Source organism: Nannobrachium achirus (genome assembly GCF_963921795.1).
Source record: "Nannobrachium achirus genome assembly, chromosome: 15".
Lineage (NCBI taxonomy): Eukaryota > Metazoa > Chordata > Actinopteri > Myctophiformes > Myctophidae > Nannobrachium > Nannobrachium achirus.
The window spans coordinates 27,391,332-27,414,504 of record NC_137822.1 but is presented as its reverse complement, the minus strand read 5'-3'; the positions used below and the strand labels follow the sequence as shown (position 1 = coordinate 27,414,504).

Here is a 23,173-nt window from a genome sequence, read left to right as displayed (position 1 = left end):
ATTTTATTCAATTACAATAACTATTTCTATATTGCAATATTGACACTTTTAATTGCGACCGTCAGGTCCCAGTTACTATCAAAACCTCCATCGGCTGTCTGTCCGTCATTCAGTGCGTCAGTCCGTCAGTCAGTCCGTCAGTCTGTCTGTCACACGTCACGTCACACTTTTGCCCTACTCATATCTCCGCCACCGTTGCCCTTGGCTATCCATGCCAAACCCCTCTCACATAGCCCTCTTCTAGCGCCACCATGAGGCAGATTCTTGCAAAACCCATTTTTTGACAACTCCTACAATGTTTGCTCTAAAATCACACACATTTGTACACAGTATGTCTAGACTCATGTCATCAACATGGGTCTGTCCCATTTAGCGCCACCTTCAGGCCGATTTTTTAAAACACATTTTTGGACACCGCTCCTACAAATTTTGCCCTAAAATCACGCAAATCGGTATACAATATGTCTAGACTCATGTCATCAACATGGATCTGTCCCATTTAGCGCCACCTTCAGGCCGATTTTTTAAAACACATTTTTGGACACCGCTCCTACAAATTTTGCCCTAAAATCACGCAAATCGGTATACAATGTCTAGACTCATGTCATCAACATGGATCTGTCCCATTTAGCGCCACCATCAGGCCGATTTTTACATGCGACCTGACAGTCCCTTATCTCCCGTATGAAACCCTTGTTGCTACCGTCAGGTCGCAGTTATTATCAAAACCTCCACCGGCTGTCAGTCAGTCCGTCTGTCTGTCTGTCTGTCACGGCACGGCACGGCACGGCACGGCACGGCACGGCACACTTTTGCCCAACTCATATCTCCGCCACCGCCAAACAACAACCTCCAACCTCTCACATGGCCCTCTTCTAGCGCCACCATGAGGCCGATTCTTGCAAAACCCATTTTTTGACAACTCTTACAAAGTTTGCCCTAAAATCACACAAATGTGTACACAGTATGTCTAAACTCATGTCATCAACATGGGTCTGTCCCATTTAGCGCCACCTTCAGGCCGAACACCTTTTTGGACACCGCTCCTACAAATTTTGCCCGAAAATCACGTAAATCGGTACACAGTATGTCTACACTCATGTCATCAACAAGGATATATAGCGCCACTATTAGGCCTATTTTTTCAAACACATGTTTGGACACTGTTCCTACAGATTTTGCCCTAAAATCACGCAAAGTGGTACACATTATGTTTAGTGTTTATTGTCACACTTTCAGTTCATATTCCTTCCTATGGGATCCATAGACTCTCGGAAGCGACGATGACCAACACCTGATCACCCAAATACCCAACACCTGATCACCCAAATATCCAGACTAAATGTGCTGCATAATCAATGAGAAGAATAAGTCCGCCTTATAAGGTAATGGGTCCACCTTCACCATGACCAACCAAACTCACTGGTCATGGAAGGAAAACATTGGAAGGACTATACCCACCAGTCCAATTGCCACTTGGAAAAAGGGAAAGGACTGTACCCACCATTTTCACTTAAGAAGAGGAGGCAGCCACTTGTAAGACTGAGTGTGCACCAACAATGCGGGAACCACGTCCAGGTGATAATACGCTGCAAACGTAGATGGCGACGCCCAATTGGCCGCCATGCAAACCTCCTGCATGGAGACCCCCTGAGAGAGGGCCCATGAGGTCTACACCCCCCTGGTGGAATGTGCCTAAAGGTCCTCCGGCAGAGGAACCTGAGCACTATCATAGGCTTCCCTGATAGCCTCCACAATCCACCTAGAACTAGAGGCCTTAAACACCTCTTTTCTCTTAGGAGAGTTGCTAAAGGAGACAAACAGACGTGACGACTGTTTCTCATTCCTAGTCCTCAACTGACTATTATGCCTTCAAGGCCCTCACTGGACAGAGGCAATGCAGATGCCGGTCCTCCTCCGATGCAAAAGGAGGAGGGTGAAAGGCGACCAACTCGACCGGGTCCCTAGTCACAATCCCGTTCTTTGGTACAAATTGGATATTGGGCTTAAGCAGAACCTTACGGTCACTGTTAGCAAACCTCATACAGTCCACTGACCCTTTTGGCTGTAGTCAACGCCAATAAGAGCACAGTTTTGAGACTTAGGTGTCTCAAAAAAAACTTCCCCAAAGGCTCGAAAGAGCCTCGTCTCAAACCCCTCAAGACCACCTCTAAATCCCAGGCGATCTGGCCATCTGACTGGTGTGCGTGGCACCAGCCATAAACAAGGTCACAAAGGGCCTTTGAGGGCACATCACCATTGACACCAAGGTGACAAGCATTAATAGCCGCCATATAGCCCCTGAGCGTAGAAGGTTTCAGGCTTCCACACTTGCGAAGCGGCCAAGAGAAATCCACTTCTTCTGAACTCGACATATTGTTAGCTTTAGCTAGTATACGGGGGAAGGGCTAGGATAGCCGTTAGCTAATACAAAAATGTTTGGCTAGCACTGCTAATCCTACCGGCTTAAGCACAGAAGTCGGCAGTGGATGGGAAAAACCAACGGAACTATAGCAGATGTACAAACGACTGTAGACATACTGTGTGCCACTTTGCGTGATTTTAGGATAAAATCTGTAGGTGCGGTGTCCAAAAATGTGGTTGAAAAAATCAGCCTAATGGTGGCGCTATAAGGGACAGATCCATGTTGATGACATGAGTGTAGACATACTGTGTACAGATTTGTGTGCTTTTAGGGCAAAATTCGTAGGAGCAGTGTCCAAAAATGTCTTTTGCAAGTATCGGCCTCATGGTGGTGCTAGAAGAAGGCCATGTGAGAGGTTGGAGGTTGTTGTTTGGCGGTGGCGGAGATATGAGTTGGGCAAAAGTGTGCCGTGCCGTGCCGTGCCGTGACGTGACAGACAGACAGACAGACGGACCGACTGACAGCCGGTGGAGGTTTTGATAGTAACTGCGACCTGATGGTCGCAACAAGGGTTTCATACGGGAGATAAGGGACTGTCAGTTCGCATGTAAAAATCGGCCTGATGGTGGTGCTAAATGGGAGAGATCCATGTTGATGACATGACAGAATGTGTACTGATTTGCGCATTTTAGAGCAAAATTTGTAGGAGCAGTGTCGGAAAATGTGTTTTAAAAAAATCGGCCTGAAGGTGGCGCTAAATGGGACAGATCCATGTTGATGACATGAGTCTAGACATATTGTATACCGATTTGCGTGATTTTAGGGCAAAATTTGTAGGAGCGGTGTCCAAAAATGTGTTTTAAAAAATCGGCCTGAAGGTGGCGCTAAATGGGACAGACCCATGTTGATGACATGAGTCTAGACATACTGTGTACAAATGTGTGTGATTTTAGAGCAAACATTGTAGGAGTTGTGTCAAAAAATGGGTTTTGCAAGAATCTGCCTCATGGTGGCGCTAGAAGAGGGCTATGTGAGAGGGGTTTGGCATGGATAGCCAAGGGCAACGGTGGCGGAGATATGAGTAGGGCAAAAGTGTGACGTGACGTGTGACAGACAGACTGACGGACTGACGCACTGAATGACGGACAGACAGCCGATGGAGGTTTTGATAGTAACTGGGACCTGACGGTCGCAATTAAAAGTGTCAATATTGCAATATAGAAATAGTTATTGTAATTGAATAAAATTGCAAAAGTCTTGGGCAAAATAAGTTTTCAAATGTACTTAAAACATCTTTTGAAAATAGCTGATCTACAAGCGCACAGTGAGCTTGTAGGTCGGGTAATTTCAAATGGCCAAAATTGATACATGGCTGAATTTCTTAGTGTATAGTTTTGTAATACTAATCTAAATCTACAAAGTAACGGCTATTCATATAAACTAGTGGTGTTCATCATGAAGTGTTCATATAAACGTTTTGCAGTAAGTGCAATATTTGAATCCGAGATGTATTGGAGTAGAAGTAAAAGTATTGGAAATTGGAAATACTCAAGTAAAGTACAAATACTTAGTTACTTTGCTTAAACCACTGCCTGACACTCATAGCCAATCTGAAACTTCAGTTCCGCACAGGGTGGCGTGGTACGTGACAGTAATTAATTGCAGCTGTGTCAGTCAGTGCTAAAGCTGTTCCCACCCTCCTTGTGAACAATGCGGAACTATTATCGGCAAAACACAGTTTCCGTCCGGCCGCATTTGATGAACGTAACACGGACATATTTGAACGTAACACACAGTAACACAACGTCGAGATGCACGCAACTTCTGTGTGTTGTTCTAACAGTTTAAGTGCATACAAGTCAGCGAAATCACTCTACAAGCCCCTCTTTGTTCATGTGTATGCATCCAAGGTACAGTATGACGTTTTTTTTGTTTTGTTTTTACTTCACTTAGGCCTGTTTAATGTTGTTATTGTTGGCTGTGATGTAACCTCCTGCTAAGGGCTAAACGAATTTGCTAAGTGCATTACTGTAGATCAGTGGTTCTCAACCTGGGGGTCCCCAAATTATTTTGAGGGGTCTCCAGAAGATTAGCTTAATGTGCAACACTGTTTTCTCACTCAACAGTAAACAAACCAACATAAAAAGTTTAAGTGTATAGAGGGTAGCTGCACATTTCTAAAGTGACAATTTAAGGACTTTTTAATACTTCTAAAATGACAAATTAAACATTGGCCAAATTGGCAGAAATTAGACGCAGAAATTGTGAAAATAGCAGATCTACATGCTCACAACGCCTCGCAAAAAAACAGTTATACAAAATGTAATGCCTCAACTCTTAATGCTTGTCAGGGTGGGGGGTCCCCAGTTAAAATATGATTATTTTGGGGGTCACAGCCTGAAAAGGTTGAGGACCACTGCTGTAGATGTAGAAAATATTTACAGGTATTTTATTTACCAGTGTGTTATTGTAACAAGCACTCTTGAGAGCATGAGATTAAACCAATTTGATTTTATATTGTTATTTTATACTTAAGCTATTGAAAAATTGCAGATCCACAAGCTCACAGAGCGGCACTGAGTGCCGCGCTGCGAGCTTGTAGATCTGCTATTTTTTAAGTCATGAAAATGTGTGGAAATCTTTGAATATGGGTATTTTTTAAGGTAACATTTTTAGATATAATTTTGCTTCTGGGGGGTCCCTGGAACTAAATATTTTGAGATGTGGCCAAATACATATCATTTAGAGGTCCTTCACATAAACGATTGAGCACCACTGACATAGAAACATAGGTTTATCAAAAAACCTCATGAAAAATGTTCACAATTTTTCAAAAATAACAGATCTACAAGCTCGCAGCGTGGCACTCGTTGCCGCGCTGTGGGCTTGTACATCTGCTATTTTTCAATGGTTGAAGTTGCTATAAGCAGTTTTCTGCTGACATAAGCAGGAAACAGGCAATTGCTTATTTTATTTTTTTATTTGCATTTAATTATATTCAGGTGGCTAACAATTCTCCCTAAAAAGAATCTAGTCTCTGTGGCGCTTCTAGGAGAAGCGCTGTCACTAGCAGCTCATTGGTGCATGAACCAGCCGACCGGGGCTAAAAGGATTGACAGACGTGTCAACCAATCCGAACAACAACAAGAGGCGGTCCTGATTGGTCTGCTTATTGGGCAGGCTATCTGTCTATCGACCAATGATAGAACTTCTCACAGAGAAAAATAATAGTTTTGGAGGCAGATTGTGGCCCCAGGAAGTGTCACAGAGACAACATTTCTTTAGGAAGCATGGTTAGCCGTCTGAATATAATAAAGTGTAAAAAAAAAAAGTAATAAGCAATTGACTGTTTCCTGCATATCTCAGCAGAAAACTGCATATAGCAACTTTTTAAAGCACAAAATGTGAGTGAATCCTTGTACCCAGGGCCCAGAATTTGGTGCGACATCCCTGTCCTCAACGGGGGGTCCACGACCCCTAGGGGGTCCGGAGTTACTGCAGGGGGTCCATGAAATTGTTGCTGGATTATTATTATTATTGTTATTATTACCCTTATTCATTTTCAAAATGTATTACTAAAATGGTCCTGCTGCTCTTCCGTCCAGCAGGACGATGAAAAATTAAGATGAAGATGAAAATTGCTGTGAACTTCTCCTGTTATAGTGTCAAACCCTTTGTCTATGCCAGGCCGAAACTGAGCACACACATTCCCTGGGTGCCAGAGCAGAACCTCTATTCACACCATGGCCATCTTGGATGACATGACCACAAGGGGTGGCAGCCTGCATTACAAACCATTATAAACAATGGTCCCAAAATATGAGTTCTGTTCAACCAATTTCTTTTGACCAAATTGACAAATGGGCAGATGATAACTTCAACATCCCCAAAAGGATTAAATAGAAGGGCTCCAGTAACTGGATTGATTTAATCCACGGTAATGATATTCAAGTGAAAGGAAATGGGTAGAGAGATGGGAAATGACATGTGGCAAAGGTTGTCCGGATCGGGAATCGATCCGGCGACGCCAGCAGGCATCATAGCCTAGTATGTGGTATGCGCCTGGACCACTAGGCCAGTGGGCGCCACCAAGACTTGCAATCTTTGCAGTGCTTGCTCCGCCATCATATTAACAATTTCTTGTTCCTGATTAATATGGAAAAATCACAATACAGTAAGTTAATATGATGGCAGAGCAAGCACTAGTCTGCACAGATACTGTAGCAAGTCTTTGTACAGAGTAACATTTCAACCTAACTGCCATGAATATTGTGGATGTACCCATCTATTTAATCCAAATTGTCATCTGCCTATTTGTCGATTTGGTCAAAATAAATTGGTTGAACAGAACTCATATTTTGTTTACAATGGATTGTAATACAGGCTGCCACCCCATGTGGTCATGTGATCCAAGATTTTTGGACAGCACTTCTAACGATTTTGTCCAAAAATCACGCAAATCGGTACATGGTATCTCTAATAGTCATTAAACGAAACAGGTCTTTCAGATTTTTTAAATTCCATCCTGATAGGCTAAGACTGGCTTTTGCAAGTGTGCTCCCTTTTGAACTAAATGCCTCAAATCATGAACACAGAGTTCGATGTAAGTGACATTTTGCACGCACGCTCCCACTAGGCAGAGGAAGAAATGCCAGTTAAAAATGTTCAAATCAGCCTCATGGAGGCGCTATAACAGGCAGATTTGTGTTTTTACCAGGGGCATAGTTCCGCCGATTTAAAACAAATATCAATACAGAACTAAAACTTCCTATGTTTGGCCGCTAGTTGCGCTGTTTTCCCCCCGCAAGGTACCAAAAAGAATTTGTCTTCATTGGACCCCATTCGTTTTCCCCTTTGATTTTCTAACCTTAAACATTGTCATAAATACTTTATGGTTCCTGTCGCTAGTGGAAAACTCCCTTTCAATCATGATATGCCTTTTGTGCAAATATGGCCCCATTTATGTTAAAATTGATGATAGATTTGCGGGGGGAGTGGCCAACTAAACTGATACTAGCCTGCTGTGTTCTTCGTGTGCTTCATTTCGGGAGGCTCAACACCACATTCTCCCATGTATCCCTGCGGTTCCACGTGACCGTTGGCAGCCAATAGCATTCCTTGTGATTCCTGGGGTACCATTCGAACAATGATGGCGACACCCATACAAGGGACAGAAAAACGTCATCTTCGCAGCATAGAAACCAATGGCTTCGCATCGTCCATATTTTTTTAACAGTCTATGGTTCTTACCAATAACTCCACCGATCAGTGTAAAACTTTGTACATGTTTCATCTCAGAAGAATCTTTAAGGCCAGTGAGTTTCAGGTGGAAAAAAAATAGACTTCTACCTTTTTTTTCCAAATGAAAATGTGAAACGGGTCAAAATAACCCGAAAAGAATTTAAAGGAGTAGTTCACCACTTTTCAACCTGTCTTCATATAATAGGTCCTCACTAATATTTTTTTTTTTAAATATTTTTTCTACTCAGTCCAAGTCTCCTAGGAGAGCTGTGGGAAGTTCAGAATCCATCGTCTTGTGACATCATCATTTTCCCCCCAAAAAATGTATCAATATTTTTGAAAAAAATATTTAGATTTTTATTATCGTGAGAACAATGGCTTCCACTTTAAAATTGCAACTTTGCGGGAATAGAAAGCCTGCAGTTTCTATAAACTGGATTGGCAATCGATGATGTCACAAGATGATGGGTTTCTGACCTGTCCACAGCCCTCCTCTGAGGGAAAAAAAGCTATTTTTGAGTGAGGACCAATTATATGAACATAGGTTGAAAAGTGGTGGAGTGCCCCTTTAAGGGTTAGTATGCAAAAATCACAATACAGTAAGTTAATATAATGGCAGAGCAAGCACTAGTCTGCACAGATACTGTAGCAAGTCTTTGTACAGAGTAACATTGCAACCTAACTGCCATGAATATTGTGGATGTACCCATCTATTTAATCCAAATTGTCATCTGCCCATTTGTCGATTTGGTCCAAATAAATTGGTTGAACAGAGCTCATATTTTGGGACCATCGCTCCATTGTTTACAATGGATTGTAATACAGGCTGCCCCCCCTTGTGGTCATGTGATCCAAGATTTTTGGACAGCACTTCTAACGATTTTGTCCAAAAATCACGCAAATCGGTACATGGTATCTCTATAGTCATTAAACGAAACAGGTCTTTCAGATTCTTCAAATTCCATCCTGATAGGCTAAGACTGGCTTTTGCAAGTGTGCTCCCTTTTGAACGAAAAACGTCATCTTCGCAGCATAGAAACCAATGGCTTCGCATCGTCCATATTTTTTTACAGTCTATGGTTCTTACCAATAACTCCACCGATCAGTGTAAAACGTTGTATGCGCACTCCCAAGAGGCCAAGGAAAAACCTTTGCCCTTTTCACATCTGCTTTTTATAGTGCCACCTGGAGGCTGACTTAAGTAAAACATTTTTTTTTAAATTACTCCTTCAGATTTGTTCCAAAAATCACAGGAATCAGTACAGAGTATCGCTATAGGCAAGTGATCAAGACTGAGCTGTCCGATAATTCATATTCCATCCTAGTTGAGTGGCTTCCAAAGTTTGCAGGATTGGTCCGTTTTGAACAAAATGCCTCAAATCAGAAACGCAGCTTGTGATTTCCGTAGGTCAAGGAACAAATGCTACCCTTTTCACATTGGCCCACCACCAGCAGCTCAATTTGAGCAAAACACATCTTTGGAACAAAATCATGACAGGCCACAGATGACATGGCACCCTTTTCACATTTGCTTATCACATTGGAGACCTGTGCTCGGAAGAGCGCTGCTCCTATTTATGTATTTATTGTTATTATTATTATTTACAATAAGTGCACTGTAACCCCTTTATGAACAAAACATGTCTAAAATGCCTAACCTCCTATTTATATAACATTTTGCATTTTGTTTTTACAGCATCAAGAAATGAGTCTCCAACCTCTGTCAAGTCACCATCCGAGTCCAGCTACTCGACCACCTTCGCCTCAAATTCCTCAAGCTCTTCATCTTCAAGCGATGGCAGGAGGAGGAAGAGGTGTACAACAGTGATAGTTGTACATAAACTGGAATGATATTACATAAGCTGCAAAGGAATCGCTAGCCCCAAAACATTACTATTTATATCTATACATGTTTATAGATGACTGTTCACACATAAGTGCATTGTTAACTATTGTTAATAAGACACTGTTTATTTGTTGTAAGAGGTTTATAAATGTTTATAGATGACTGTTCCCACTTTAAGCGAACTACCTGTTTATAAATGTTTATAGATGACTGTTCACACTTTAATAAGTGCATTGTTAAGTATTTGTTATTGTTAATAAGACACCGTTTATTTGTTGTAAGAGGTTTATAAATGTTTATAGATGACTGTTCCCACTTTAAACGAACTAGCTGTTTATAAATGTTTATAGATGACTGTTCACACTTTAATAAGTGCATTGTTATTTATTCGTTATTGTTAATAAGACACCGTTTATTTGTTGTAAGAGGTTTATAAATGTTTATAGATGACTGTTCCCACTTTAAACGAACTAGCTGTTTATAAATGTTTATAGATGACTGTTCACACTTTAATAAGTGCATTGTCAAGTATTTGTTATTGTTAATAAGACACCGTTTATTTGTTGTAAGAGGTTTATAAATGTTTATAGATGACTGTTCCCACTTTAAACGAACTAGCTGTTTATAAATGTTTATAGATGACTGTTCACACTTTAATAAGTGCATTGTTAAGTATTTGTTATTGTTAATAAGACACCGTTTATTTGTTGTAAGAGGTTTATAAATGTTTATAGATGACTGTTCCCACTTTAAACGAACTAGCTGTTTATAAATGTTTATAGATGAATGTTCCTGCCTATTTAAGTGTTAATAAAGACATTGTTAACAAGTTGTTGATGTTTATAAGTCTTTTTTCTAGTTAATAAAACACATTATAAAGGTTTGTTTAATTATAGTAAATGACCGTTCCTCTTTACCCCCCAAGTGCATAAGACTATTTCATACCCCATTAACAGTTTTATAATATATTATAAACAGTTTATTAATTTTCATTAGATCCCTTCCCAACGGTTAGGTTAACTTAGGGTAACCTGTTAACGGTTAAGTAAAGCTTTATAAACATCTTATTAACATGTGTTAACATTTAATAAATATTATTAATGATTTTTACAGTTCTTATAAACATTTATTAAGAATAAATTTGGTTTTCAAGCGTCTAATAAGGATTTGTTACCGTTTATAAGACCCTTTTTTAGTAACCTTAATATATTATCAATTTATTAAGGTTTATTAGTTCCCTTACCAACAGTTCAGTAAACTCATAACGGTTAATTAATGCTATGTACATATATTATTAACATCTATTAAACTGTTACTTAATGCTGTGTAAATATCTTAATAACTTTTATTAAAGGTTATTAACAGTTTATGAATGTTTATTAATTCCTTAAAAACGTTTTAGAAAAATGAAAACGTTTTTTCAAGTGTCTTAGAAGTAAGCAATTAAAAGTTAATAAATGTCTAATAAACCTACTATTAACTTTATTGAATGCCTTACAAATGTTTATAAAGAAATAATAAGTGTCTTATAAAGCACTTATTAACAGTTATAAATTGTCTTATTAACATCCTCTTAACTGTTAATAAATGTTTATTAAATTCCTTATAAACATTAATAACTGTCTTATAGATACAATTATTAACATTAATAAATGATTTTATTAATTGTTAATAAATGTTTATTATATGTTAATGAATGTTTATTAACAGCACCTTCGTTTAAAGTGCTACCGAAATGTTATCTAGAAACTCACAGCTTGTCACGATGTGACACATTGTGAGCTTATTTGAGCTTTTTTTTAATGTTTTGAATACGGAGTTGAGGTAGAATTTGACCCTGGGAATATATTTTAGCAGACGTCATGTTTGATTTTGCCTCAAGGCCAAAAATATCATTGATTTGCTGAATTTTTTCGCAAATTCTTTTCAACATCTGGCCTTTTTCAGGTTTTGGGCTTCCGAAAATACATTACAGTGGTTATGGTGTTGGATGGGTCTGTGCTGGAATTTTAACATCCAGGTTTTAAAAGCCAAATCAAGCTTTAGTAGAGAACATCTCACCTCTTCTTACCTCTTGTGGCCTTCTCATGTCCTTCTGTGGTATCCTGCTTGTTACACTCTTTGTTTTAGCAGTGGTTTTGGAGCAGTACGGAGCCAATGTGTCCAGGCCTGCTTTGCGCTAGCCTAATGGCGCTTGTGGTTGGCAGTCTCTCCACTGGGGCCAGTTGCATAAAGATAGACTGAGTTATAGACTTATGTCTAGGTTTGTGTTAGATTAGCCATGCACACTTAGGATAACTGTTGCTTAACTCACTGAACGCCATAAACGTCTTATACGTCTTTGGACCTCGGTGCCATAAACGTCTTTTACGTCTTTTTAATTAATCAAAAGTTTTATCATTTTTTCATAATTGTAATTTCAAAAAAATCGCTCTAGAAGTTGGCCATATGCCTCCGTGACCTGAGCGATACGGCCGATTTGACTGTAGCACCAGTGTAACACAGTCCGGCGGAAAATCGGTATAGCCGAAGATTGGTTCCGGCCGTTTAAATGTTATCTAAAACGTTCGTTTATACACTTTCCCGTGCATCCCTGACGAACTATAAGTACTCAAAAAACGCAGAAAATTCTCAGGATTCCAGCGGTGCCATCCATTCTTCTCTACCTATCCTTGATCGCGATCGCCAGGGTTCCGAAGTTGTGTAGCATGCTAGCTAAAAGGCCTGGCCAAAATGTAAACAACAGGCCCAAACCAAAAAAAAGATGGACGTCTTCTTCCTTCTTCTGTTAGTTGATCAGATAGTAGGAGACCACCCTCTGGTGGTTTTCAAATGGTATTGCACTCCAGATTGCACACAGGGCCCATCACAGCACACACATATGATGATGATCAAGACATCTTACACATGTTCTATTGAAGCCCAAATCTAATGATAGGATATATATATATAAATATACATGTTTTCCTTTGTAAGAGGGGTAGTGTGGCTTTCGATAGAAGCATAGATTTATATATGTAATTTAAGTACAAAATATGATTTTGGCCCCCATAAAAAGGCAAAATTAAGCAAAATGGCTGGCACCAGTTTTGTAGATTTTGAATAAAGGGTGGCATTCACTGAGTTAACATGGGCTTACTAGTGGTGATTGTAAGACAGGACCCAATATGTGCAGTGAATTGTGGGTAAAATGACAATAACACACAACAAACCATACTTGCTTTTATTGATAGCAATTTGTGCAAGTATGTAAATTCAAATAAGAAAATACATTTGGGTTATACCCATGTTTATAGTGCATATTTAGTTTATTTGGTTCGTTATTTTTGCTTCAGTAAATTAAAATGTTTGGAATAGATGTACTAGTTGTTTGCTTGCTACATTTGTAGGCAGCTAAGCATGTATTTTTTCGTTTGTTTTTTATTCATCAAAAAGCTTATTTGATCAAAAATATAATCTTTATACAAATCACAAAACACATTGTGCTGTACATCCACAAGCCATCACCATTCACACACCAACAGCAGAGGCAACCATGCAAGGCACTATAGCCTGAATCGGGAACAGTCTTCAGGTCATGTCTTGGTCAAGGACACTTCAGCATGTAGCTGGGGATCGAACCTAGTGCCTAGATGCTTCTTCTAACTCCTGAGACACTGCCACTGCCCTGAAGTGATGGCTCTGGCATAGCCTATTATTTGTGTTCTGCTGTAGCACAAAAGCCCATCCCGCCAAACTGATATGTGCGCTGAAATTGACAAACACACAGCGACAGGCAGATTGATAGACACACTATTGATAGAGACATGTACAGTTCAGCACAGTAGGGTACACACACACCTATATCCTAGGCTATCCTTTAAGTTAACTTCAAAGAGTGTACAAATGGAAACAAATGAACCCCTAGAAACGCACGCACGTAGGCAGGCATGCACGCACGCACGTACACACACACGATAGACCTGCTCTGATGTCATATTGGGTGGATAGATAAAAGGAAGCCAAGTCATTGCATGTTTTGATGTTGTGGGTTTTCTCCAGGGAATGAATGAAAGGATTGGTAATTGCAACTGATCCAAGTGGCCTCCAGCCAGACACTGATGACAGCACCACTTGTAAGATACTCCCATGTCCCCTGATACAGACTAGGGTCATTCTGAGTGTCATTGTCATTGTCTCTTTCTGGTTCTGTCTGTCTACGTGTTGTGCGGGGTGTGTTGTTGATACTTGTTTGTGTGTGTGTGTGTGTGTGTGAGAGAGAGATTGTGTATCCCCTTTTGTATGATTGCTTGTGTGTAGGGAAGGGATGGGACGATATGAAAATTTCATGTCACGATTATTGTGACCCAAAAAAAATGTGATTTACAATATTATCGCGATAATCTAAATTCCCCAACATCGATTATCCTAGGGGCATTGTGACGCTTTGTGAGCTTGTAGATCAGAGATTTGGTAGAGAACGTTATTTCCAGGTCCGTTTTTACCAATTAGGGTTTAACCATATTTGCAGCTCGGCAAATAAAAGGTGAATTGATCCCAGTGCGTGACGGAGGATAATTTTGCGATACATTTAAATCTTCACGATACGATTCTTATGAGTGTTTTTTTTATCACGATAAACGTTAATAGTGATTATCGTCCTACCTGTGTGTCTTTGCATGTGTCCACATCCGTGTGTTTGTGTAATGCAGGCATTGCATACTCAGTATTAGCGCAGCTATTCACAGGAACTGTGTCATATTGTGACACAGTTTTGTGAATACCTGTGCTAATCTTTGCACATCATGTGAATGTACAGTATAGCTGCGTGAGTGCGCGTGTCTGTGTGCATGCGTTTGTACCGTGTCCTCTCAGGGTTATTGTTTATTGGGTTAGATTAGAGTAACGGACAGGTCATTGCAGTCCCCTGGGGGAAAGAGCCTGGTACTCCGACGTACAATGGAGTCACACGCCGAAAATAAGCATGTAAGCTAGTAGATCGGCTTTTTCTGGAGTGCGACAAAGTATGAATCAAGCATGAGCCATCACATCAATAATAAACAGAGCTGTCAGACGGCATTGCCTTTCATGTGAGGGATATATCTATCCATTCGATGAAGTTCCAGACACCATCAAGGTGTCACCATTGAGGTGGCAAAACCTGACGCGCGGGATATTGCATGCTATATTGTTTTGTGTCCATCGGCTGTCTTTTATTTATTGTTCGGGCTTTTGCGGTTGGAAAATTCTGATTGACGCGCTCCGGTGGCGGCGAGCAGGTGTGTCCCGTCGTATGACGATGAGTGGAGATCAATAGCCGATGTGTATTCATCATGATGATGCTGCGCGCGTGTGTGTGTGAGAGGATGCAGTAGATGAGACGAAATGAAAACAGGGACAGCTATGGCAGGACGTGGTTGAAATTGAAAGAAGACATGTGAGAGAGAGACGATGAGGCTGGTTTTAAAAAGAAAGACATTTTTGTTTCACTGTATTGCCTCATAAGATGTTTTTTCTCTTTCCATATAACCCTTTCCGTGCGTACACACACACACACACACACACACACACACACACACACACACACACACACACACACACACACACACACACACACACACAATAGGAGTCAACACACCACCAAGCATAATAATGTCTTTTTCATGAGATGGCTTTGTTACCAAGGAAGAAAGCCCAGTCCTTTTTTCTTGTGGTGGCGCCGCTGCAGAATGTCTTACATTATTAAGATGTGTAGACCTCTTTGTTGGTCTTAAATGGTACAGGGCACTGGCAGGAGGCATGGAAAGACAAGCCAAACAACTACAAAGTGCTCTGCCATCGGGGGAAAGGGAAGGAAAAACAACTTGGCTTCACGGAACAGGATCGAGTGTGTAGCCACTCTCGGGCCATAGAATGTGACTACTGTATATGGTCGTTGTCGGGTGAAAACCTTGTATTTCCACAACCGTTCGTTTTGCATTTATCATATTAAAAATGATTTAAACTAGTGAAAACAGACGATCTACAAGCACACAACGCCTCGCACCGCGAGGCGTTGTGTGCTTGTAGATCTGCTGTTTTCACTACTTTTGTGCGACGGCCTTGTATGATGAAGCAGGGCATTGCTTTGCGAAAGAACGTACAAGTTTGAAACTTTGAGATACAAGGTTTCCACCCGACAACAACGATATACTGTACCTTTACGGAATAGAGCACGGCTTATCCATAAATGTATACAGGTGAAAAGTGTACCACACTTTTCCTTTTGCCTCTTGGCAGCTGACCACTTAATGGACCTCCTCGGTTCGAAAGCCATGTTTGAAACCGCACCAAGCGGAGGAAACAACGAGAAAGTCAAGGGCTGGGCATTGAACCAAGCCTTCCCTTCCCATTTCTGTCTGGTCATGGAATTGAGCTGTCCTCATGGGAATCCTCAAAAGTAGCCTTTCTCAGTATTTTGGGAAGTGACAGGGTGGGGGGATACTGTGTCCCAAGGGGACCGTTTTCTGCTGTTTCACCTAAAAGAGAAGAAAGTGGGTCCGACATGGTCCCATGAACAAGGGACCGTGTTGATGTACTCTGAGAGTTCTTCTGTCATTGCCCTGACATATCGTTGCAGCATTCTAGAACGGTAGTGGAGATGGCATTTTATTTTTATTTTTTTGTACATGAAGTTGATAATAACTGACTGTTTCTGTCACTTAAGACAACATCCTTTCAGACTAGGCCAATGCCTATAGGGAACGCATGCCCCTCCGGTTATTCAATATGCTGTACCTGTTGTTTGAGTACCCGTTGTACCCATCTGTCTGTCTCTGTCCTTACTCTCTTTTATGTCCAGTAAAAGGGAGTAGCACTCACATGCACACAGAGAGTTTGCGCGTTTAGAAAAAGGCTATTGTGTAACTCCATTACATATAGTGATAAAAATAGCAAATGCATTTAACAATAACCAATAACCATCAACTTTAATAACCACCTTTAATACTTAACTGATAAGGTGTAATGTATTAAATGTGTGGCCGTGTACTTGGGTGTGTGTCTGCGTGTGCTTGTCTGAATTCTGAAATCTGCTGAAACCTCAGCCTCATCCAAGGCCTGCTTGTGGGTCTCAAGCCTCCTAATTAGCTGAAGCTAGGTTCCATGTTCCTGTTATTGATGGATGGCCCTCACAACATTCTCCTGATGCGGTGGGAGAGCTGGTGCCTCAGATGCTGTTTCTCTCCCTCGGCCACTGGACACTGACAGGGGAGACAGCGACCCTATGGTCATAAAATTCCTGGAAATATTTTGAAATTAGAAAAATCTTTTTCCAGTAGGCTACTGGAAAACGTTTTGAATTGATCAAGGATCCTGGAAGGTCCTGGAAAAATATTTTGATATGCATAGTTTTTGACTATTGATTTTAATAAAAAACATTTTCTAAAAAATGGGCTGTGTGATTGCAGCCTAATGTATGTGACAAAAATAACAGATCTACAAGCTCACAAAGTCCTGCAGCGTGACACGTAGTTAGCTTGTAGATCTGTTCCTTTGTCCCTCGACACCTGTTCAGTCAACCTAACTATTCAGAGCAACACCTGAATCGTCGGTGATCAAGCATAAGCAATTCAACTCCTAGTTATGATACTTTATATCAGTTGAACTAGTATCCATTATGCCCAAGGATAGGTGATGTAGAAAAGAATTTGGGATGGAATTCAACCATAATACCATTCTATGCTTTATTGTTGCTACACTGCCTGTCTTTGGGCTTTGCACATATAGGAGTAAGAGACTCATTATTGTGCTGAATAATTGTTATATTCCTGGAAATTGGGTTAAGTATTCTGGAAAAGTTTTGGAAATTCATTGGTAGAAATGTGTGGGAAACCTGACTGTAGGTTGAGCATGCACTAGAATTTGTGGCTGGCATATAGGGAAGAGGAGAGGGGGTAGAGTGGACACTAGGGCAGCGGGATGGACAGAAGCGGTAAGGGTAAACAATTGGATGGATGGAGGGATTCTGTGGATGGACCAGCAGCTACACTGGGTTCTGGGCTGCACATGTCCAAGCTGTGGGTCATGATGAAAATGACGTTCTATAAGACTTAGATCATTTATTGAATATCATTGAATGACCCAAGCTACACTATGTTGGTTTAACTATGTCAACCCTATACTTAGTAGACTGGGGTCCCCCAAGGATCTATACTCTATGTAACAAGGATTGCTCCTTTTTTGCAAAATCAAATAGAAGTTAAGTAATAAAATAATAAATGCAATATTTGAAATGGCATGCCGTATTAACTCTTATTGTGCCGATCCCGAACAAGTTCGGCTTTATTTCAATCCAATACAATTTTTTTATTATTATTTTACTTACCCCGAGCTGCTTGTAGAGCCGTGGGTGGTCCTGGCTCGTCCTACGCTTTCCAGCGAGCCATTTTACATGGTCCGACGATATATTCCATTCCATTTGAGCCCCCCAATGTTCACCGAATGTTCGGCGCCGCCGGCGGTACGACGTCCAGTGTGCCGATCCCGAATTAATGCGGCTTTTTTAATGAAATGAATAAAATGATCCGAGGCCTACTGAAGCCCCGGCCTAAATTTTCCATCCAGTGACCGAGATCCGGCCGCCCCCCGGCCGGCCGTAAACGAGTAACGCCGCCGCGAATCCAATGCAAACCCACATCTTTGAAGGTCATTTTCTCTGGATTGTGTTTTTAGGGAGGCGGCGTGAGGTTTATTTACGGCGAAATCGCCGAAAAATGATCTTTTAAATGAGAAAAAGCTAATAGCTATTTTGTAGCCATTTTCATCCGGGACCTTTTCATGACGTGCACGAACGTGAGCACGCGCATCACTGCAACGTGAGTCCCCGGATGCTAATGCGCTCGCCTATGGGAGATACCCTGGCATTCTTTGGCGCCCTCTAGGGGCTGGCACTGGAAGGGTTAATCTTGTTTAATCCATTTTTATCAAATTGTTCTGTATTTTCTTTCTCTCAACTGGTATCTAAACTTGAATCATCTGCAGTGCTTTTGGTTTATATTATATTGCTGCCATCCCGTTTGTTCCCCTCGGGCACTCTTGTGTTTTACTTCTATCATTATGTTCTGGTAAAGAGATGTCTATTCCAGAGACTAGACCAGACAGAGAAACATATCCACACTAGTTAAATTAACTGGCTTTTTAACTTTTCTTTTTTACTGTGTGCTGGTTCCCAAGCTTAGCTAAATGATACTCATTTAAACTAGACCTTACCCGTTCGAATATATGTGCTGCAACTGACTGACCTCTCTCTCTAATTATATGTTAGATGAAACACGTTATGGAACTGACACACCCTCTCTCCTTGGCGAGGATGTCTACCGTATATATTCGTTTTCACATGCATTTGTGTTCCAAAACATTTCCTTTGTGCATGATTTAGGCCCGGCCTGTTATGTATCTGAGCATCCATATAAAGAGACTCTGTCTCTTCTTCTCTTCCTTTATCTTGAATTCCCACACTCAAACATTATATACACACCAGAAAATCTGCAGTGAGATATCCTGTCTCTCTCTTTGTGTGTGTGTGTGTGTGTGTGTGTGTGTGTGTGTGTGTGTGTGTGTGTGTGTGTGTGTGTGTGTGTGTGTGTGTGTGTGTGTGTGTGTGTGTGTGTGTGTGTGTGTGTGTGTGTGTGTGTGTGTGTGTGTGTGTGTGTGTGTGTGTGTGTGTGTGTGTGCGTGCCTGTGTTTGTGTGTAATTGTACACGCGCGTGTCCAGTGAAAATAAAACAAATCATCCCTATAAATCCTCCCCCTCTGCCCCCCCCCCTCCTCCACTGGCCCTGCAGGCATGAAGGACATTCAGACCTCGGCCTTTTAAAAAACCCTGCCCACCACACTTTATGTCCACAACACCTCCACACATTCACACATCCTCACAGCAGTCCAGAGACCACGGCTTCAACCCTGAGGTCTAAACTACTGTAGCTCTCACACTTTCTCTCTCTCTCTCTCTCTCTGTGTTTGTCTCTCTCTCTCTCTCTGTGTGTGTGTGTGTGTGTGTGTGTGTGTGTGTGTGTGTGTGTGTGTGTGTGTGTGTGTGTGTGTGTGTGTGTGTGTGTGTGTGTTTGTGTGCGTTGCTCATGTGTGCGTGCGAGCGAAATTGTGAAACGAGCCTGTGGAAACGATCTTTAGACGACTCCCCAGGTCGTTGTGCGGCGCTGTGGGGATTGCATTATGGGCTTACACCCTCCTCATAACAATCACTGTATACAATCTAGGCTGCCATCTCTCTCTCTCTCTCTCTCTCTCTCTCTCTCTCTCTCTCTCTCTCTCTCTCTCTCTCTCTCTCTCTCTCTCTCTCTCTTTCCCCCTGGCTGTGGCTGGGCTCGGTCTCTTCCCCTGCCTTGTATCCCCGCAAATTGCTTAATTCAGATTTTCAGCGCTCGACGGTCCCTCATGTGCAAAACAAAGTTTGTTTTTCATTAGGCTAAGTTAGGCAGTTTGGGTGGGAGAGCCCACATGTGTTTGGCAGCGGCGGCGTGCAGCGTGGCGGTGGCGAGACAGCCCCGTCAACCCTTGCCCTGAAACAGAGTGGCTGTCTGCTCTGCGTCTGTCTGACTGCTTGCTCGCCCAGCTGTTACGCTCCTTTGTTTGCCAGTGAGTCATCCGACACTCTGTCCCGAGCTAACAGGAAGTTGTCACAAGCGGTAACGAACATGAATGGAGAAGCCCCCAGTATATGCATGAGCAGCAGAGTGTCGCCGTTTAGAATGAGTAAAATGCCACTATAATGAGGTGCCCTTGTTTACACGCTCATGGCTAATTGAAACTTCGCACAGCATTTTTTGTCCAGCTGGAATTTATGTTGTTGTTGTTGTTGAGTGACACCACATTGTATGACAAAATATGCAATTTTGCCATTAGCCCTCAGCTGCTCTAGTAAAGCTGCACAGGGGCCTGTATCCTAGGTTAGGGATTCCCAGACTTTAACACTGTAAGGACCTCCAAATAGCCATAGCCTCTGTCTGTCGGTGGCCCGCCTATTGCTAAATAGCTTAAGAAACCCCCAGAAAACATTGAAAAAAGTCAGTCTACCGGTAGCTTACCAACTGACAAAGTGTCACATCGCATCATTATTTTGATAGTAACGATGTGCCCTAAATAGGGACGCCAGGTTGAAAGAGGTTACTGGCACAATAACATAATGTACTTAGTTACTTTACACCACTGATTCTATGCAACTGACCGCTGCTGCTGCTGCTGCTGCTGCTGCTGTTATTTGAGATAATATAGATCAAGCTCCATAATAGTGATCAATGGAACATGAATAGTGCTTTATGATGCACCGCGCCGTGTGTATATCGATCACACACACAATGAATGGCACTCCAGGGCTTTGGGCAGTACAGTATATATACATGCAGAATGGATTTTTTATGTTTGGCCAGCGTGTCCCAATAGGCCGTCCTCGTATTTGCTGAGACAGGGATATTGTGACGTGTCGGTGCGGCTGTGCAAGGCTCTATTGGCGCTGTGTATGAACAACAGGACATATTGTGGTCAAACATGGCTGTTGAACACCCATAAGTTACCAAAGCTGAAAACACCCGTGCTGTTTTGACGCGGATTAAAAACAAATAAACTATATCTACGCTGTCGGGCAGAAACCTTGTACTGTATGTCCAAAATTGTTATTGTTCAGGAAATGGGCAAAATAAGGTGCCGGGCCACACAGAGCTGGATATTTCTGAAGCTAGACATTTCTTTGTGTGTTTGGGGCTTGCAGCCACACAAAGCTGGATATTTCGGCCACGAAACTGGATATTTTTGAAACCGGATAAATAAGCTAAGGTGCTGGCTACACAGAGCTGGATATTTCTGAAGCTAGGCATTTTTTGTGCTGTTGGGGCTTGCAGCCACACAAAGCTGGATATTTCGGCTGTGAAACTGGATATTTTTTAAACCTGATAAATTAGTAAAGACATTGAAAAATATCCGATTCACTGGATCCGTGTAGACATGGAACCCGGATATCTCTGAAGACTTTACTACGTGTATGCTTGTCCCCCTAGTGGAGGTCTGGGGAATCAGATTATTTTAGACCTAGATATCTTTGTCGTGTGGACCTAGATATTTTTTCTATGTGGATATCTGAAAATCTGGGATATATGAAATATCCAGATTCGTCTGGCCATGGCCTAAATTGGTGTAGTTAGTTATTAATTGGTGACACGCTCTTGTTAATAGGCTACATTCATTTGTTCACATTTTTGTGTGAACTTGTTGTAACTGTCTACAGTATTTGTGCTAATTTTGCATTCAAAGTCACATAGTGTGAAATTACATGAATTTATGGAAGAAAAAAAAAACATGAAAAGAGGATTTTTTTCCCCACCATTATTCGGGAAGAAACCTCATATCTCTCCTTTTTTATTTTTCTTTCGTAAATTAATTCCCTACTCCATTATACTACAGTGTGACACAAAAGCATAAAATGTAGCACATCTGCAAGCTCAAAACGTGGGCGAAGCTACACATTTTGAACTTGGATTTACTGCTTTTGATGCTTTTTGAATTTGAATCCTGAAAAGTAACAGTTTTGGACATATGAGGTTTCACACCCGACAGTGACCTTATCATAGCCATGATCTGTGTGTGTGTGTGTGTGTGTGTGTGTGTGTGTGTGTGTGTGTGTGTGTGTGTGTGTGTGTGTGTGTGTGTGTGTGTGTGTGTGTGTGTGTGTGTGTGTGTGTGTGTGTGTGTGTGTGTGTGTGTGTGTGTGGGTCAGACTTTATCTGACCCCAGTATCTCTGTCAGAGCCACTATGACTGTGTGTGGAACAGAACACCAACTTCCACTAACTAATGCCAGAGGCCGCCTCCTATGGGCACAACAGCAAAGGCAACGGCAGCATTGGACTGAACTGAGACTGCAGGGCAAGACTGCATGTCTTCCTGCTGCTGACCATTCTGTATCTCACCCAGTGTTCAAAAATGTTGCCATAGACGAATGTATTGTTGTCTTTACTCTGAAAGCGAGGTTGCAGGTTTTACCATCTAAACTTAACCTCTCCATCTGGTTTCCAGGCAATCATGCTCCTTACTGTATACATCATGGTCACGAACAAATAGCTGAAACCATGTCCCACATCTTAAATGGGTGCCATGTATACAGGGGACTCTACATAAGTAGGCATGACAGAATAGTGGATTTGATATCAAAAGATATCTCATCCATCTTCAGGTCCTCTATTATGCTATATAAGCATTCTACTGTGAAGCCGAGCATGTTTAGCCTTTGTAATGATGATTCTGCGTTCTCTAACATTTCAGCTAACACCCCTGATGTCATTGTTGTTAATGAAACCCATAGGGAGGTGTTTATTCTCGAGGTCGGCTCTACCTTTGACTACAGCTTAGAGGAAGCTTTCTTAACCAAAGTATTAAAATATCATCAGCTAGAGCAGACCATCGCTCAGCTAGGCTACAGATGTAAACTCTTGGTTTTTATCTTTGGGAGCCTAGGGCATGTGCACAAGCTGGTTGTAAGGGGCCTTCAAATGGCCGGCCTCCCCAAAAGGAGAACCAAACAATTAGCAAGGTACTGCTCTGTATCAGCTATTATAGGAAGTCGCTCCATTTGGAGGAGGCGTTGTTATCTTTACCCATGATTGTTGTCTGCTGTGCTTGACATCTATGCCAACAGTATTGTGTGTAACAATGTTCTGCCCTACCTGCACTTTGTAACTGGCAGTTTTCCTTGAT

At 41.6% G+C, this 23,173-nt stretch overlaps 1 protein-coding gene across 2 annotated transcripts in view; it reads left to right on the top strand.

The window, feature by feature from the left end:
- vav2 (vav 2 guanine nucleotide exchange factor) overlaps window positions 1-23,173 on the top strand; it is a gene marked incomplete at both ends in the record, with an annotated part of 343,070 nt that overhangs the window by 191,847 nt on the left and 128,050 nt on the right. The window lies entirely within an intron of this gene.